This window comes from Megachile rotundata, chromosome 6, assembly GCF_050947335.1.
Source record: "Megachile rotundata isolate GNS110a chromosome 6, iyMegRotu1, whole genome shotgun sequence".
NCBI lineage: Eukaryota > Metazoa > Arthropoda > Insecta > Hymenoptera > Megachilidae > Megachile > Megachile rotundata.
The window spans coordinates 10,466,317-10,484,901 of NC_134988.1; the positions used below are offsets into that span (position 1 = coordinate 10,466,317).

The 18,585-nt window shown below is 37.6% G+C and overlaps 1 protein-coding gene across 1 annotated transcript in view; it reads left to right on the top strand.

Annotated features, from left to right (window-relative positions):
• The window catches only part of by (focal adhesion protein tensin), a 324,342-nt gene that overhangs the window by 88,013 nt on the left and 217,744 nt on the right, over positions 1–18,585 (top strand). The gene's annotated exons all lie outside the window — the stretch shown is intronic.

An 18,585-nucleotide genomic window follows, 5' to 3' on the forward strand; every position in this document is an offset into this window, starting at 1 on the left:
GAACGTTGTTTAACGTTCCGCGGTAAATGTCAATGTATTCGTTACTTTATTCGATATACAAGTACTCCTCGACTGAACTCGACAACCTTTTTCTAAATGGTTTAACTCTAATACATTATTAATTCGATATCTTTTAAAATTCTGCATCTTAGTAATTCGAAACGCTCGATAAATCTATGTGGAGCCCCAAATGCAGGGAATTGTCGAGCGATTACCGTAGAACGCTCCATTGTGGTTCTACCGTAATTGCCTCTACAACTAAACGGTCAATTTTCTATTCCCTAAAGGGTGGTCTCAAATTTGCGATCTACGCGTCGTTTACCGTCAAGATCGTTTGCAGCGTTTCGACACGATTGTTTGCCATTTTATCGGCGACTCTATTGAATTTCAACCAGACTTTCAGCTGCTGCAAAGTTACAGTTATACGACGTATAAACTAGTCTGCCGAGGGACAGGGGGAGTACAAGAGCTATTCCGCGCGATGAATAAAAAGCGGTTCGTCGATCGTGCGTGGCGTAGATTTCTCCGACGACTGTCTCGATAATAGACCACAGTCGAGCAACCTAAATGCCCAATTAGAGGTTCAACATCCTACGTTCTCCGGCCAGTTTTCGGTCCCTCGCTTGGGGATTTGTAAATCTTCGCAAGAAAGATAATTGCCGAGGACTGAGTTATGATCTCGCTATTGCTGTTCTACTGTACAGTATTTCCTCAATAACAGTTGACTTCTCATTATCATTTTAAAAACCGAGTAACTCTTGTTAGTTATACAACCGCCATTAAAGACGCAGTCGAATATGTGTTCAATATGGGAATATTGCATCAATCATCGTCTTAATGAAATTATCTTAACCTTTTGCCCTTTGACGAGCTTGACTCGTGACTCACAGTTCAAACGATAAATCTTACTTGAACTTTCAACACAAATTTCTATTAGTTCAATTCTAATGTAGTTGATAGTCGAATACAAAATTTGGGAGGGTAGGATTTTGGTAAGCTGCGGATTTGGAAGCTTGGGAATTTGGGGGGTTAGAAATTTGGGAGGGTAGGAATTTGGTAAGCTGAGGATTTGGAAGCTTGGGAATTTGAAAATTTGGGGGTTTAGAAATTTGGGAGGGTAGGGATTTGGTAAGCTGAGGATTTGAAAGCTTGGGAATTCGAAAATTTGGGAATTTAGGGGTTTAGAAATTTGGGAGGGTAGGAATTTGGAAAGCTGGGAATTTGGAAGCTTGAGAATTTGAAAATTTGGGAATTTGGGGGTTTAGAAATTTGGAAGGGTAGGGATTTGGGAAGCTGAGAATTTGGAAGCTTGAGAATTCGAAAATTTGGGAATTTAGGGGTTTAGAAATTTGGGAGGGTAGGGATTTGGGAAGTTGAGGATTTGGAAGTGTGGGAATTCGAAAATTTGGGAATTCGGGAGGGTAGGGATTTGGTAAGCTGAGGATTTGGAAGCTTGGGAATTCGAAAATTTGGGAATTTAGCGGTTTGGAAATTTGGAAGGGTAGGGATTTGGGAAGTTGAGAATTTGGAAGCTTGGGAATTTGAAAATTTGGGAATTTGGGGGTTTAGAAATTTGGAAGGGTAGGAATTTGGAAAGCTGGGAATTTGGAAATTGAGGAATTCGAAAATTTGGAAATTTGGGGATTTAGAAATTTGGGAGGGTAGGAATTTGAAAAGCTGGGAATTTGGAAATTGAGGAATTCGAAAATTTGGAAATTTGGGGAGCTGAGAATTCGGAAATTTAGGAATTGGAAAATTTGTAAATTGCACCTTCCAGAAATTGGGAACTTGGTGACATAACATTATAAATTTTGCATTCGTGTCAATATAGTAGAAGTTGTAGAGCCATCCGACAAATAAATGGCAAGAGGTCGAATTGTCTATGAAGAATGAATAGATCGAAGGCGTGGGTGTGTCGCAGAAATCGATCCGTGAAAAGGGAGCATTGTAAAAGGAGCACACAGATGTCCCGAGTGCAGGAAGTCCAGGTGTGGAGCCCGGCACGCGACTGTAGCCTGTCAAAAATGCATTAAAGGACGGCCTGATACTTCGGGATGAATGAGCAAACCGAATGAATGGGACGAGCTGGCTGCCAAGCGAAGAAAAGCTGTTACTTGTGGGATACGTGATAGGCCTACGGAACGCCAAAGGAATTTCAACCTCTGCCTTCTCTTCGAGTTCCAGGCCATTTTCAACTGCTCCATTCACACCTTCAGCAATTTCACTTTAGTACCGTATTTAAATACACAAAGGAACTCTCAGTCTTAGAACTCATAGTTTTCCCTTTCGAAATCGGTCAAATGTGACAGATCGCAGTCTCACGAAGCTAAAGTTTTAAACTTGTTATTAATTAATTAGTTTTTACTTGATAAAGGTTTTTTTCACTTGATATTCAATAACACACGTTGTTGCCTGAATGCTTTTATTACAAGGACTGTTAGGACAATATATAGAGAACAATAGAATACATAATATATACAGTTTACATATTTACATAAAGGTGTCGCTTACATATATGAAGTGATAAGGTAGATTCCTTCTATGAATACAATTAGCTATTACATTTACTTTCCCAACACTCCCTCTTAAATGTAAGTTTATTCGTAAATTATTTTATTTTTAAGTTTCTTAAATTTTTCTATACTTAAAGTTTTTGTTAGTAAATCGGCTATTTGTTCTTCAGTTGGACAATACTCTATACCTATTATGCCTTCACTATATTTTTCGCTTATGAAATGAAACCTAACATCTATATGTTTACTACGTCTGTGTAAAATTCCATTTTTGATCAAACTTAATGCTCCTTGATTATCTATCAGTAGCTTGGCTTTTACTTGTTTATTAACTATTGATTCTAAAATATTCTTTAAATATATTAATTCTTTACAACATTCTGCTGCTGCTATATATTCTGCTTCTGTTGTTGACAGTGATACGATAGGTTGCTTTCGGGAGCACCAGCTGATCGGACCCTTTCCGAACATTATAACGTAACCTGTGGTACTTTTTCGTGTGATCATGTCTCCAGCAAAGTCTGCATCACAATAACCTACTAGTTCTTCGTTGTGAGAATATAAATTTCGTGTATACTGTATTCCTAAGTGTTTCGTGCCCTGTAAATATCTTAAAATTCGTTTTACTTGATAAATGTTTTGCAATTCTGGTTTATCTACATATCTACTGATATAGTTTACTGCAAATGCTATGTCTGGACGTGTTCTGGTCGATAAGTATTGTAAACTACCTATTATTTCTCTATAGGGATATATTTTCTCTGAATTTTTGTTTTTGTAATTTGTAGTAGTGTCTATACTTACAATTGGTGTCGGAACTTCCTTTGAATTTTCCATTCCATATTTTTGTAGCAAAGAATCAATATAATTAGTTTGATTCAATTTTATTATGTTATTACCTTTACTTATGTTTATACCTAGAAAACTTTCGAATGAATTATAAATTGTTACCTTGAACTTACTCGCTAATTGTTTTAGTATATAATCTAAGTCCTCTTTACTATCGCTAATTATTATTCCGTCATCTACATATAGAGCTAGTATTGTTGATCCTTCCTTTGATTTGAACACGCATTGATCTGAAGGAATCGTTGTAAATCCATTTTTATTCAGAAAATTTTTGAAGTGTTGATTCCATTTTATTGGTGCTTGCTTGAGGCCATAGATTGCTTTTTGTAATTTATATACCTTGTTTGTGTTTTCAAAGCCATCTGGAAGTTTTACATACAGTTCTTCATCTAGATCTCCATATAGGAATGCAGTTTTGACATCAAATTTTGCTAGTTGATAATCTTTTTGTATTGAATAAGCCATTATTAATCGAAAGACATTTGTTGGAAGTACTGGGCTATAGGTTTCGTCATAATCTAAACCTTCTTTTTGTTCGCATCCTCGTGCTACTAGTCTTGCTCGGTATCTTCCATCATCTTTTATTTTAAATACCCATTTTGTACTTAGCACTCTCTTATTTTTAACTGCATTTGGATCTGCCTCTATCCATGTTTCATTTGCTTTTAGTGACTCCTTTTCTTCTTGTATAGCCTCTTTCCATTTCTGTGCATCTTGTCCTTCAATTGCTTCTTTGTATGTTAAATGTACATAATAGTCACCGTATCTTTCTGGAATATTTCTTTTCCTTGCACCTCTTCTTAGTTTTTCTCCCTCTGTTTGAACACACTCTTCGTTTTTCTCTTCCTCTTCTTGATCATTTTCTAATTCTTCTTCTTCTTCATCATTCCTTTCTTCATTGATAGTTTCTGTTTCTTTAATCTCTTCCAAAATCTCATGATTCACTTTTACTTTGTTTCTTATTCGTTCTTCTTCTTTTTCTTCATTTTTTTCAGCTTGTTCTTTACTTTTAAAGATGACATCTCTAGCAGTTATTATTTTCTTGTTATTTTCGTCCCAAAGGCGATAACCGCATGTTGTATATCCGACAAAGGTATACTTTCTGCTTCTTTCATCTAATTTCTTTAAATATTTTAGTTCTTTTACAAAGGCATCGCAACCAAAAACCTGTAAATTCAAAAGATTGGGCCTTTTTCCTAGCCAATTTTCTGCCGGTGTCCTATTGCTCGTTTTTGTTGGACTTCGATTTAATAGGTATACTGCAGTGCGAACTGCTTCACCCCACATATTTTTGTCTAATTGAGAGTCTAGTAATAAGGCTCTTGTTTTGTCTAGAATACTTCGGTTTAACCTTTCCGCTTTTCCATTTAATTGTGGAGAATATGCAATTGTATAATCTAGGATAGTACCATTATTCTTACACCAATTCTGAAGATCATTATTCGCATATTCTTTACCATTGTCGCATCTTAATCTATGTACCTTTTTATTCCATTTCGTTTCACACTGTTTTATATACATTTTTACTATTTCAGTTACTTCATACTTGCCTGCTATGAGAAACACCGCTGCAAAGTGCGTGAAGTCATCAAGAAATGTTACGAAATATTTCATTCCGTCCCATGTGTTGGGCTCTATTGGACCACATACGTCTGTGTGTATAATCTCCAATGGGCTCGATGCTCTTGTTCTTTCTTCCAAGAATGGTTTCCTTGTCTGTTTCGCTCTAGTACATATATCGCAGATTTCTTGATTATTAATAAGTTCTGGTGATAAGTTTATACCTTCGCTTAAACCGATCAATTTCTTTATATTTTGGAAACTTAAGTGTCCTAATTTTCTGTGCCACTCTGTTGTAGCTTTGTTTCTTGTTAATAGACTTTCTATTTTACTTGCCGCGTTCAATTTTATTACATAGAGTCCATCCTCTTCTTGTATGCCTTCTAAGACTATAGTTTCACCCTTAGATATTTCTACCCTATTTTTTATAAATTTTACTTCGCCATCGTTTTGCGTTATTGCGTTTACAGATAGAAGGTTTCTCGTCAGTTCTGGAATTAAAATAACTTTCTTTAATATGCAGTTTTGAGTATTGATTTCTCCTACTGCCTCTCCTTTCATTGTTACGTCCTTTTTTGCTGTTCCTATTTCTGTAATTATCTGTTTTACATTATTTAAATGCTCAATGCTGTTAACCATGTGATTAGACGCACCTGAGTCGACGACCCATTCATCTCGTCGGGTGTCAGTGGTTAAGAAACATACCTTGTCTGTTGTAGATTTTTCTGCAGAATACGTTTTACGTTTTCTAAAGTAACAGTCCTTATCAGTATGGTTATTTTTCTTACAGATACTGCATCTATATGTGTTTCCTTGTGTGTATCTTTTTTGATAAGTATTAGGATGTTCTCTGTAAAGATTGCTTTCCATCGGTTTATACCTGCAATTTTTAGCCAAATGATCAGTTTTATTACATTTATAGCATCTTCTGATTGTCGACTTGAAAGCTACTTGTTCTTCTAATGCTTCATGTAAATTTAATCTATTTTCTTCTTGTTGAAGCCTGGTTATTAAATTAGTTAGAGTTTTATCATCTGATGCTGTGGAATCCCAGGCACTGACAAAATGTCTATATTGACTTGGTAATGTAGATATAATTTTAGTTATTAACATAGTATCATCTATTGGTTGATCTAATGCATTTAGTCTATACGATAAATTTTCCAATGTACTTACATGCGTGGCTATATCACTACCTTTCTCAAAAGAGTAATTGAAGAATTCTTGTAGTAGAGAGCATTTCTTTTGTTCCGTGTCTTTTCCATATATTTTTACTAATTTGTCGAACATTTCTTTAGATGTCTTACAGTTTAGAAGATGCATTTGAGGTTTCTTTTCTGTCGAAGTAATTATTAATCTTTGAGCCTTTGCATCCTTGAGTTCCCATTCTGCTTTCTTTTTACCTGTTTCAGATGTCTCAAGAATGTTTTCGCCGTTTACTATGTCATAAACACTCATAGATTTAAATATAATTATTATTTGAAATTTCCAGAACTGAAAGTTGGACTCATCTTTTAATTTTTCAATTTGAATTATTTCATCACCGCTATAACCGTTGCCTGTAGCCATTTTTTTTTTTTTCACGACCACGTTTTCTGAATCTGTTTTTATCTTTGCGATCACTCAACTTTTTTAATTTTTACTTTTTAAATTTGAATTTTCTTTACTGGGACTGGGCCCATAACCTGTTATTAATTAATTAGTTTTTACTTGATAAAGGTTTTTTTCACTTGATATTCAATAACACACGTTGTTGCCTGAATGCTTTTATTACAAGGACTGTTAGGACAATATATAGAGAACAATAGAATACATAATATATACAGTTTACATATTTACATAAAGGTGTCGCTTACATATATGAAGTGATAAGGTAGATTCCTTCTATGAATACAATTAGCTATTACATTTACTTTCCCAACAAAACTAGTTCTTTCTTGGACGATTTTGGCCAACGTGACCCAGTTTCATAATGCTGCGGCGACCTTAGAAGTGTGTCACACGATTCATGAATGGGTTGCAGATCATGCGGAAAAATCGATATAGAATTTACGATCTTTCTTTACGTTTGCACTTCCGAGTCATTTGGTTTTCATAATGTCTGTCGTTGGGAATCGAAAGAGTTCAAACGTTATGAACTATTACGAGCAATCATGAACCGAAACGGACCGTGAAATTCCTCGCAGCCGTGGCAAATGATAATCACGGCGCATTGTAGTATGTGATGCAACGATTTAAATAATTCACGTGGCATAAAATATGAGCGATAATTTCTCAAAATACATAATGAACGTAAAATCGAACTTACAGGAAATTCTGACAAAACCGGGCTCGTTACAATAATGCTCTCTGTAGAACACGGAAACGCGTTCTCTTCGTTGGCTTTAATGCAGATTACGATTGTAACTGCACTCTTTGCAGGTGTTTCTTAGTTGCAGTTAATAGCGGTACTTGCTACTTATTACCGGTAATTACTTTCTGCTCCGGCCATTTGCATTGAAATTTACTTACTGGGATGTGCTCTCTGCGATATTTTTCGCGGAACAGTTTTATAGCACTTTGTTTTCGAGTTTAAGATTTGGAGCTTATCGGGGATTTAAGATTGCAATCTTGGGATTTAGAGATCTTAAAATACAGGAATCTAGAGAGCAATAAAAAGAGCGCTAGCATAAAGTAGCTCTCTCTTATCCAAAGTTGATAAAATCAACACGGAACATTCACGATTAATAATAGATGAACGTAAAATATCCCACGAAAATGATAAATGATCTCGGTGATACGTATACGTAATTGCTTTCTCCGCTTTCCTTCCCCAAAGCGATATATCTCAAATCAATTAGGCGAATCTTACCGAACTGTACACAGCAATTAAGTTCTCGATTTTACAACCGCTGTAACAGCTTCATCGAAGTTTTTTTCTGCAACGTCCTTTTTCGCAAATCATCCAAAGATCACACTTTCTCACGCTGCATCCGCGACCGCAAGCTTGTTCCTGGCTTTTGCAGTCGATTAAAGGTCCGTGGTGCCGTATATCATAAATTCTCGCGAGGAGCCCGCAGGATGGCCTATAAAACGTCGTTCTGTTCACGCTGCTTCGCCATTTACGCGACGCCGATCTCCGCATTTAAGCTGGCTCTCGTGCTCGCATGCCTCGATTCGACTTGGCCACCGTTACACGCATTCTTTACGTCTTCATCAAACAATAAATTGCGGACGATCGTTGCGTGAGTGTATCAAACGCGCCGGCGCAACGAGCTTTTACATGTACCACGATCATTTTCTACTTCAAGCTTCACCGATGGAGATAACTTTTATTTTTTGTATTCTTTTTTTATATTTATTTTTTGCTGGACTGTTTCGGAATTGTTCGGCGTTTGGTGAGCCATTTGGTGAGCAACATGGTCAGCCATTTTGTGCTTAGAGTATCATTGATATGTTTGGGTTTCACTGAACATTTTTCGTTCTTTGCTACGGCGGTCAGCCATTTTGTATTTAGAGTATCAGTGAAATATTTGCGTTTGATTGAACCTTAAATATTTTTCATTCTTTGCTATGAGAGTCAGCCATTTTGTATTTAAAGTATCAGTGAAACATTTGAATTTGATTGAACCTTAAACATGTCTCATTCTTTGCTACGACAGTCAGCCATTTTGTATTTAGAGTATCAGTGAAGCATTTGCTTTTGATGGAGCTCTCAATATTTCTCATTTTTTGCTACAATTACAGTCAGCCATTTTCTATTCAGAGGGTGAAACGTTTACATCTCACTGAACTTCAGACTTCATATTTATATAAAATTACAATTAACTATATTTTATATATATATTTTCTATGTTTTATATAGAATAATAGTCCAAGCTGTTTCTCAGTATTTTTATGTTATTAAAAATGTAATTAAAAAATTGTCAAACTATGTGTCTCAAAGTCACCATCTACATTTGACAATCAGCCATTTTGTATCAAAAAAATAAGTTGTACTTTTACCCTACTATAAATTGATACACAATACTTTTATGCCGACATTATTTTACAATACACCTCTGCTATCAAATGTATCCTTTTTCTGCCTCAAAAGTCGGTCACATATGCAGAAACCCGATAGGGCTATGTTACGTTGTTTATGCAACAACCGATCGGAAAGTATGCAAGCAAAGTTTCTCACTCCGTATGGTCAAGGTTTTGAGCGATTGCGTACAAAGTAGGCTAAACACTGACCGCCGCAATAATTGGAGGTCAAGATGTGATGGCGATTGTCGGCATTTCTGTGCGCATAATCGGTAGAAAGAACGCTTAACCGACCGCAAAACCGAACGTATCATTATTATATGTTATGGGTAGCTTTCGCACCTTGCCGCGAACCGTAACGGGATCGTGGGATAAGCGTAGGGCAAGGGATACATAAACGCGGACGTTATGGTGTCACGTGTCACGGAAACCGTCCGTGTGCCTCATGGTGAGATTCGAACTCGATTCCCGTTATTCCTCGTCAGAATTCCGTGGTAGTGTCAAAATTCACGGTGCCGCCCTCATGGACCTTCTTGGAAGGGGAAAAACATCTTGTACCGTGGTGTGGTGGACAAATTAACTACAACATCCGGTACAGTTCTTCCCCTAACTTTGGTGGAGACTTCAGCTTACTTCTCTTTTGAATTTACCGCCTGTTCAAATTTCTAAATCTGAAATTTTTCGCATTTTTCTTTCAAATTTTTAGCTATTTGATTATTTAATATTTGTATGTGTTGTTTACTGGTGAACTATATCGTCTCTCGTTATATTGCCCACCTATTTGTAATACATTTCGTTGACTCTTAATGTCTTTCCAACATTCTTGCCTCCCTATAATAAATAAATAATAAAAGTCCATAGAGTGAAAATATTATACAATACAGAGTATGTAAAGTCCGAATCTTGTGAATCATCCTATACAATTTATCTTTAAATTCCACAAGTTCTAGCTCAAGCAAGTTCAAGCTAAACCCCACAAAAAACAAGCAATTGACTTATAGCCTCTCTCACATATGTCCACGAAATGTGTGCCAAACTTCTGATGGATAGTGTAATTACAGGTAATAGAAGTGACCAGCGTTAGGGTCATTCTACGATCTTTCTTCCTGCTTTCTTTTTATCGGTTCTAAAGTGCCTGTGGACCTATTCGAACTATCTCGATACGCAATCGGCGGTCAGATTTATTCGTTCATTACACGAAGTCGTTAATCCACGTTATTTACTCTCCGTTCGATTAATCCGCTGTGTAATTTAGTCGGCTCGTTTAATCTGTACATTTCGCCGCCCCTAACCTTTGCTGTCGCTATTCAAACTTCATTATCGCACCTGTTTTTTTTCGTTTCATGAAGCTTGGTTGTTCGTGACGTTTGGCTTTTTTTGTTAGGAGAGGTTAGGGAGTAGGTGTACGGGTTATAAATTAGGATTATATCAGTGTTTTTTTGGGGTGTTTCTTCCGGGGTCATCTTTGGTAACTGTTGTTGGTATCTTTGAGTAAGTGTAGGTATAGAGATGTGGATTTTATGCGAATTGGGGATAGTAAGGATGTGAAGTATAGTAGGTAGGTGTAATTTAAGGATTCGAACTGTAGGAAGATCTGGATGTGGGGATCAGGACTTATAGGTGTGTGGATTTATACAGGAATGTGGATTTTATAGAAACCTAGGTTAAGTTGCAATTTTTATTCCATAGGGATGTGGACTTTATACGGATCTAGGTTAGATAGGAATTTGTTAGGGATGTGGACCTCATAGAGGTCTAGGTTAAGTAGGAATTTGGACTAGTTAAGGATGTGGACCTCATAGAGGTTTAGGTTAAGTCGGAATTTGAACTTGTTAGGGATGTGGACCTCATGGGGATCTAGGTTAAATACAAATTTAAATTATGTAAGAGTTTAGATTAAATAAGAACTTGAACTTCATAGACATGTGGACCTCATAAGGATCTAGTTTAAATACAAATTTGAATTATGTAAGGGTTCAGGTTAAATCAGAACTTGAATTTCATAGACATGTGGACCTCATAAGGATCTAGTTTAAATACAAATTTGAATTATGTAAGGGTTTAGGTTAAATAAGAACTTGAACTTCATAGACATGTGGACCTCATAAGGATTTAGCTTAAATACAAATTTAAGTTATGTAAGAATTTAGGCTAAATAAGAACTTAAATTTCATAGACATGTGGACCTTACAAGGATCTACTTTAAATACAAATTTGAATTATGTAAGGGTTCAGGTTAAATCAGAACTTGAATTTCATACACATGTGGACCTCATAAGGATCTACTTTAAATACAAATTTAAGTTATGTAACAGTTTAGGCTAAATCAGAATTTGGATGTCACACACATGTGGACCTCATAAAGACCTACGTTACATAGGAATTTGGGTTACACAGGACAAAATGATTTTATATTAGGAAATCTATTTATCGAGTCCAGCCTAACTCACGTCCTAAAATCCAATAACGTCCCGCAAAATTGATTGCATCCAAATCGCGATGTTCGATCTTTCGAAATACCGATTTTCGCGCGCTTTCTATCCGCCCGCACCTTTCACCGTAACCAGGAATTTAATTACACGGACGCCGCCGCTTAATTGCACTCGGAGAACGTTCATTGTAGTCTTTGATTACTGCGGTCTCTTCCTGGCCATTTTTTCGAGACTTTATAACAGCACGCTCTAGCGGCACGAAGATTTACGTTTGCATTATGGAAGTTAATAAGAAGTTGAATTACTATGTATTATTATTACCCACCAGAGATGACGAACCTGCTGCAAACTTTACCTTAAATTTCGTTTCAGCCGGTTTCTCCGACGCTGTAAAATTCGCGAAAGAGCATTACTTGTTTACGAGGATGTCTGTGAGAGATTTCATTCGAGATTTAAAACGAAACCGCTCTTGCGTTAGCAGTACATGTTACGAGAAATTCGAAAGCAACGGAAAATATTACATCTGATTATCTGTGTTTTTCGAACGTAAATCGGTGGAAATTCATTGATGAACAAAATTGCGAAACATATTCGTGAAGCGAGATATGAACGGGAATGTTTCTGAACAAATAGCGATTTTCGGAGGAAATTCTAATGGTTCTAGGTAACCGGGTTTATTTTCAACGATGAAACACGTGGTACCGTATCATCGATTTCGGCTACGGAAACGCGGCTTGCACAGATGGCGGTTTTCGAAGGCACGGAAGTTTCGTTGAATACCGAGTCAGCAGGCTTTGTTGTAATATCGTATTAACGGCTTTGAATCAGGGTACAAAACGTTGCCCCGTTATTAATCGAAATTAACAAAGGTGAAATTTATCTCCGCGGCGGTCGTCCACATGGGGTTTTTAATTTCCACGTCGTAATTGAGCGTCGAACGAATGAATTATCGTCCATAAATTTTCCCTCTCCCGGATTTCCCATTCCATATGCATATCGCCATTCATAAATCCTTTCCGCACGAATTTCTATCGAATACCGGAATCTTCGTTTCCCCGTGACAATATTTTGATACTCCATATCTGTACTCGCGGAACGATGACGTTTTCATTTCGCAATGATAAATCGCTGGATCTACGGGTTCGCGTTATTTCACACTATGATTTTCGAGCGTACCGGTTTGCACCTTCTCTGAATACGTGTCTGGAGAACGGTATTGTTACACGTTTCATGAGTACGACACCTTGAGGTGTGTGTAGGCAGTTTCCGGGGTGTAATAACGATTTCTACTGCCATTACGAATATTGTTATGGTTATCGCGAGATTTTATACGCAAGGCGCCCCGATTTTTCTGGGAAAATCGGATCGGACGAAATGGGAGGAAATTTTAAGAATTCGGGCACGTTTGGCTGGGCGAAGCTTGTTATATTATTATTTAATGTTACTGCATACGGTATATTACCATGGTATTGCTATTCTTAGATTTTGGTATGTTAGATACTGATTCATTAGATATCGGCGTGTTGGATTACCTTCTGTTGGATAGCAATGCCTTAGATTTCGTCACGTTGGATATTTACGCGCTGGATATCTGTGCGTTGGATATCTGTGCGTTAGATTTCGTCGCGTTAGATATCAGTGCGTTAGATATCGACGCGTTAGATATCAGTGCGTTGGATATCTGTGTGTTGGATATCTACGCGTTGGATATCTGTGCGATAGATTTCGTCGCGTTAGATATCGGTGCGTTAGATATCGGCGCGTTAGATATCAGTGCGTTCGATATCTGTGTGTTGGATATCTATGCGTTGGATATCTGTGCGATAGATTTCGTCGCGTTAGATATCGGTGCGTTAGATATCGGCGCGTTAGATATCAGTGCGTTCGATATCTGTGTGTTGGATATCTATGCGTTGGATATCTGTGCGATAGATTTCGTCGCGTTAGATATCGGTGCGTTAGATATCGGCGCGTTAGATATCAGTGCGTTCGATATCTGTGTGTTGGATATCTATGCGTAGGATATCTGTGCGATAGATTTCGTCGCGTTAGATATCGGTGCGTTAGATACCGGCGCGTTAGATATCAGTGCGTTGGATATCTACGCGTTGGATATCTATGCGTTGGATATCTGTGCGATAGATTTCGTCGCGTTAGATATCGGTGCGTTAGATATTGGTGCGTTGGATATCTACGCGTTGGATATCTGTGCGTTGGATATCTACGCGTTGGATATCTGTGCGTTGGATATCTACGCATTGGATATCTGAGCGTTAGATATCGGTGCGTTAGATATTGGTGCGTTGGATATCGACACGTTAGATTTCGTTACGTTGGATATCAACGCGTTGGATATCTGTGCGTTAAATTTCGTGGCGTTAGATATCTACTTGTTGGATATCTGTACGTTAGCTTTCATCGCATTAGACATCAACGCGTTAAATATTGCTGCATTGGATATCGATACGTTAAATGTTGTCACGTTGCGTATCTACTCATTAGATATCTGTGCGTTACATTTCGTCGCGTTAGATATCAACGCGTTAAACATTAGTGCGTCAGATATCGCCATGTTAGCTATCCACATGTTAGATATCAACGTGTTAAATTTCATCGCGTCAGATATCGACCCATTCAACGCCAGCACGTCGAATATTGTCGCATTAGACATCGACGCATAGGTATCAACGCGTTGCATATCGTCGCGTTCGATTTTGTCACGTGAAATATTACCACAACAGATATCGACGCGTAGGGATACGCCACACTAACGCGTTCAACATCGACGCGTAACTATGTTGCATATCGACACGTTGAATTTAGCTACCTTGAGTGTCGACACGTTCTATCGTTACGCATTTGCCACACGTGGAATCACCACTTGTATAGCCACGTGTTACCCAAACGTGCAATACACAAACTACATAGTTATATTGTCCATCCATTTACAATTTACTGTACTGCATTTGTCCTCTCATAAAGATCAATAAAAACCTCCTCATAAATAGTTATTTTCTTCACCTCTTCATCATCAATAGAATATTAATAAAAGTCGCTTATAAAAATCAATAAAACCCTCCTCTTATAAAAATCATATTGTCCTCTTATAAAAATCAATAAAACTTTCAACAAGAAATCATCTTAAACTTTTTACACAGACAAATCTGCTGCAATAAATCGACGAATAATCTCAACAAGGTATCGTTTTAAAATCTCCTCCAGATCTTCATTAATCAACACTTTACTGAAATCCTTTGTCGAACATCCGCCACCAGCTGCGAAATCATTCGATCGCCGTTCCAAAACGAACGCCAGGAAAATGCAGGCCACTGCGGAACATGGGTCATTTGGCTATCTGACGTAGCACGAAAGTTAACAGGACGCAAGCATCGTCGGAATTGGCTGACCTCTTGGCCCTGTGGCTACTGGAACAACTTTGTTCGCTTACCATCCTCTCTATAACGGTGTACATCGCCACGCAATGCTGTTATCCACAACAAGGGTTATCGAGTTTTGTTTCGTCGAGGGTGGTACCATTGTATCAGGTTAGCTTCGATTTCTCGTTAACGTCAGTCGCGACGAGATTTCGTTCTCCGCCTCCGAAACGCGTTAGAGAAAAGAGCAAAAGTTTTCTCATCTCCTGTGCGACCTGATTCTTTACGATCCTCTGCCCTCGTTTCCCGTTTCCTACACCCCTAATTCTTTGCCGTACACCCCGCAGCTTTCGGAACACCCTTAAACAGCAGCGAATACGCGACGGAACCGTTGACCACTGCAAGGACATTGCAGTTCTGGAATCTTAGACTATAAGGTTATATAAAGTGGATCACTTTGAGGGTAGTCTTTGTAACATATTTTGTTCTTGCAGTTCTGCAACCTTACACGATAAGATTATAGTATGAAGTACATTACTTTGAGGGTAGTTTTTAATATATTTTGTCCTTGCAGTTCTGTAACCTTACACTATAAGGTTATATAAAGTGGATCACTTTGAGGGTAGTCTTTCTAACATATTTTGTCCTTGCACTTCTGCAACCTTACACTATAAGATTATATAAAGTGGATCACTTTGAGGGTAGTCTTTGTAACATATTTTGTCCTTGCAGTTCTGCAACCTTAGACTATAAGATTATATAAAGTGGATCACTTTGAGGGTAGTCTTTGTAACATATTTTGTCCTTGCAGTTCTGCAACCTTAGACTATAAGATTATATAAAGTGGATCACTTTGAGGGTAGTTTTTAACATATTTTGTATTTGTCAGAAACAAATTACACATGAACATGATCAAATTACACGTGAACATGATCTTCTAACATTTCACAAAATTATATCACGAATCTACAAAATCATTCCATAAAATCCTACAAGTTCATCTAAATAGAGTCGTCACAGTTTGCAATAACGTTCTCCAAAACTTCGTAAAAATGTCTAACAAAAATATCGTGCAAGCTCAGAAAATTTGTCCCTTAACAAGTTATTGTGAAGATAAACAGTGATTTATCCTGGAAATTTTTACTTGGTATTTTCAAACAACTTATATAAACTCGGAAGATGAAACATTTCTTAAGTAAACTTGAGTTAGAAGAGGAAGAAATCTTGCGGAAAATTTCATCACAAAACACCTCGGGTAATTTTCTTTGCTTTCCGTTGCATCGTGTAAGAACGAAGAAAACGCTGGATGCTTCCGGATTCACCCCTTCTAGCCGGAGGCGTGCAGCACGTGCCCAGAAAGAGTTCCGAGGCTGCCCGCTATATTAAGTATTCTATTCGCATTACCTCCCGCTGAACAGAAAGTTACACACGCCTCGTTATGCGGCCAGAAGCGGCACCAGCAGCGTTCTGCAAACTTAATTAGCGACTCTGGCCAGCCGGACATCGAGAAAGGAGACACTTCGAAGAAGCCGATGATTTATCTGAATGCCCGGAGCCTGGAATCTCGTTCTCATCCCGTGTCCCATGTGGAAGAATGCAGCTTCGATTGTAATTACAGTTACGTTAAGATATTTTAGTTTCCTGATAATAGTATCGGAATAGAGTGCAAACCTATCAAAGTTCCATTAACAAAATTGACTTTTTATGTGAATGATAGGATTATGTTGGAACGATTGGTATGTGAGTTTGTCACAATGGAAAGGAGCGTCGCAATTTGACTTCATTTGGATCTGTAATGTGTTATATCCTTAGGGTGTAGAGCTAGGTTTTGGACTGTGTATTGTTTCATTAGATACTTATATACTCATTGTTAGGTATGGTTCTAGATATCTAAATTTCTGCATCTTTTGATTCATGTGTCTGTTGATCAATGCATTTTATGATTACTGTATCTACAGATCCTATATTCTCATATTCATATATTTCCACGTATGGATGTCCACATATCCAAATTTCTGTTCCTTCAGATCCTCCAGATTTGTCAAACCTTGTATCTCTAGATCCTTTATCAACCCTTGTATCACCAGATCCACATTCCTAAACCCTTATATATATACCCAAATTTCCACACCTTCCATATTGTACATCTCTTAACTTCTACATCTGCCAATTCCAGTATCTCCACATCTATACCCAAATTTCCCAGGTTCTTGTATTCCCTAATTCCTATACCTTCCGATCACTATATCTTCCAATTTCTACATCCCGAAATCCTTATATCCTCCAATTCCTATATCCTCAAATCCTTATATCCCCAAATCCCCATATCCCAAATCCCCGCTCAAATCCCTATAACCCTAGTCGAACGTAACAGCGAAACTTACGTTAAGCTCTTTTGATCAAAGCTCGGTGCTTGTTTAAACTGCAAACGTGAAACTGCCTCCGGTGCCGCCTCGAACGAGTAAACAGCATGCGTGATTTTAATTGGAGGATCAGCGTGATCCTGCCGCGGCAATTTTATTCATCGAGAAATAAACTGGTTCATAATGGATAAATCCTGTGGAAAGATTCAATTATTAATAACTGAGAGTTATCAGTGAAAATCAAATTGACAGGAATATCAAGGATTTATCTTTGCGTTTTGAACTTCCTCTACGGGGAGGAAGTATGAACTTTCTAACTTTTGAACTATGTGTACAACTTGTCGAAATTTAGGTCGGAAGATGCAGAATAGTGTTACGATTACCTTGACTTCGATCATCGCGCTCTCAGCTGACTCGCTCGCGTGCAACGTAAATGTCGTAAAGATCCGCTTGCTATGCCACGAAGAGATGTAAACATGCTTCTCCCTTGATAGCCAGCTTGTACGACATAGTGCAGCGTACAGCGCATTTTGTTTCACGCGCTAATGTAATTTGCCTTCGTCCGGACCGACGTCGACGTTCCTTCATCGACGAACGGCTACCGGTCTCTGTTTACCGGGTGTGTCGTGAAACGTGCATGAAATGGCTTCTTCAACAATACGATTTATCAACATTTTTTATTCAAAATTTACTATGCACAAATTTTCATGCATCAATTTTGCGGTTAGGGACATGCTTGCACGATAAATATACTTATAGTACAATTAGAACATGTGTTTCTATAAAAACAGAGTCTGGGACGAAACATAATAAAATAACAAACATGTTATATTAGCTTAACTTTTTCTTCTTTATAATTTAATTTGATATCTTCGTCGAATATCTTGAATGTAACCTAACCTAAAAACGCTCATCTCCAATGCAAACCTTAAATATTTTCTCCATCGAAAACATAATGTCCAACATTCTGTTGGTTCCGTTTATGTATCAATCTATATTAAAATGATAAATAACTATATAAAATGATAAAGCCCAGAATATGTATACAGTAAAGAAGAAGAATCCTTAAATTTTTAACGAATCTCAAGAAAGACGTTCATAGGGGAATCGGTTCAGAGATTGATTGCACAAAAAAGATGTTTAGACAAGTGCACGTCTCATTTGACATCGTTTTCGACATGCATTCATCGCTCCGTTGAAGTATCTATTTTTATCTCGTCGAGACAAGAAGGGTTCTATACTATATTGCCATACTGACGGGGTATCATTAATATTATAGATGTTGATAACGAAAGAGAATTTCAGTATACCCCGTATAACTGAACTTTTGCTTCATTAATTTATTCCATTAACGGCGAGTTCAGCAAACAGGTTAATATAACACACATTTTAATCTACACAGCTGAGCTTCTAATCCCAGGATTTGTTTAGTTCCTCCGTTAATCTTTTGAAGTTCGCTTTTAATTATCCGGAGTAAACAATGAAAATT